Raw genomic sequence first — 2,196 nt, forward strand, 5'->3', positions numbered from 1 at the left:
ATTATATTAATCCTAATGCTTATTCTAAGTATCATGAGCTCCACATGACACTCATGCATTATGAATACTTAGGATATCTCTTGAAATAATAAAGAGAAACATATTAAAAAAACATATCAATAAATAAATATATGGATAAAATAATTTCAACATATATGAGAAAGGTAATCTTAGTAATATTAATACATATTAATAGGCAAAACAAATTTAACACATACGAGAGTATTAATAGATAAATTATATTAAGAGTGTATTTGATTGCACACATTTATCATATAAAATGTGTAATTATTACAATATTTTCTATGAAAACAATCAAACATTCTTAACTTTTCTATGAAAAAATGTGTATGGTACAAGCATTTAAAGTTTTTTTCTATGGAATTCATTTTTCAAAGGGATGGGGTAGTTTTTGTTTTCTAAGTAATATTATCTAAAATTAAATTCTAAGTAATGCAATCAAACACACTCTAAAAGATAAATCTATCAAGGTTTATTAGGCTTATATATTTTCAAAACAATCTCAACATATATTATATCAAGATAATCTTAACATGTCTTGCAATATAAGGGTATAACAATACGAGAACATTAAGATTTTACCATAAATCAATTATCATCCAAACATTCTTGATGGCAAACTCAATAAACTCTCTTTCTCTTCTTGGCATTTTCTTCAATCTTCGCAATGGCGGAGGGTATTCCTCATTCAATATTTGTGTTTTATAGCTTTCTTCTTCCTTAATATGCAATTATCGAACATTCTTGTCTTTTTCTCCATGGTTGTGGCTATTTTCTTTGCAAACGATGTTTGACGTGCAATGGTAGCTTTCTCAAGATCTATAAGTGCCAATTATCTTTGTTTTGTTATCTCATTTGTTGAGTCTATTGTGATTGTCTCTTTTCTCAACAACTATGAAAACGGCTTATTCCAACTTTGGGTTGCAACAAATTGAGAACCTCGACTTGACTTTTTTTCTTAAGTTAAAATTTGGTTTTGGTGATGAGTTTGGGTTTTAATCATTTTGTTTTTTTTTCTTCTTATGGAACATAGACAAAATTTGAGTGACAAATCTTAGTGAGAGAGAAAAGAGAAAAGAAAAGAAAAGAGATTCATGCTCAAATTGGAAAAAAATGGAGAGATATGAGAAGGGGTAGGTGTAGCCATGTAGGGGAAAAATTAAGAGTAAATTAGGAGTAAGAGAAAAAGTTTGGAATATAATAAAAATTAAGGAAAAATTGATGTTATTTTAATAAATATAAAGAATAATTGGTGTCTTTTTTCCAAAGTTTGGAGTGTGGTATGAAATTTAATTGGCCAAATATATATTTTTATCCCTATACTTTCACATTTTTTTGTGTGGCTATCCGAACAATTTGTTATTTTAATTATACTCATGAATTATGCCTTTTCAAGTTAATAGTACACCTCAATTAAAGCGTACAATACACACATCTTAAAATGCACAAATTATCCCTCAGATGATCACCATCTTTGCCATAACTTTTTTTTTTTAGTTGCCAATAATGAGGTAAGTATAGGCTGACAACTATGATAGAAGATGCAGAAGTCGTCATTAGTCTAAGAAGGTAGAAGGCAAAGAGGCGAAGACATCGGTGGTGGTGAAAGATGAAGAGGTTAAGGCTTCGATGGTGGAAAAAGGTTTAGAGGCCATCGATGGTCTTTTACCACTGTTGACGCATTTGCCTCTTCACCTTCTACCATTACTAACAAAGACCTCTGTACCTTTTGCCATTGCTAATGTTTTTGTCTCTTCATTTTTAACCATCGCTAGTGCCTTCGACTTTCCCCGACAAATGATAGCTTTTGCATATTTTGTTATAGTCGTTCGCATACACATACCTCGTCGTTAGTTATTGAAAAAAAAAAAAGATATGACATAAATGGTAATTGTGTGATGAATAATTTAGACATTTTAATGTGTGTGTATTATACGATTTAAATGAGATATGTAATTAAGTCAAAAATATATAATTCAATTATATGATGGAAATATCCAAAAAAAAATTGAATTAGCACACTAACTAAACCTAAAATAACATAACAAAATATATATATATATATATATTTTGACCAATTTATTCTTTCTCAAATGTCCCGTCAAGGAGTGGAACACAGATCGATGCGCGTGCAGAGACGCGCTGCATTGCCTTCCTTTCCGGAGGCCGTTGCGT

This window comes from Diospyros lotus, chromosome 12, assembly GCF_014633365.1.
Source record: "Diospyros lotus cultivar Yz01 chromosome 12, ASM1463336v1, whole genome shotgun sequence".
Classification (NCBI taxonomy): domain Eukaryota; kingdom Viridiplantae; phylum Streptophyta; class Magnoliopsida; order Ericales; family Ebenaceae; genus Diospyros; species Diospyros lotus.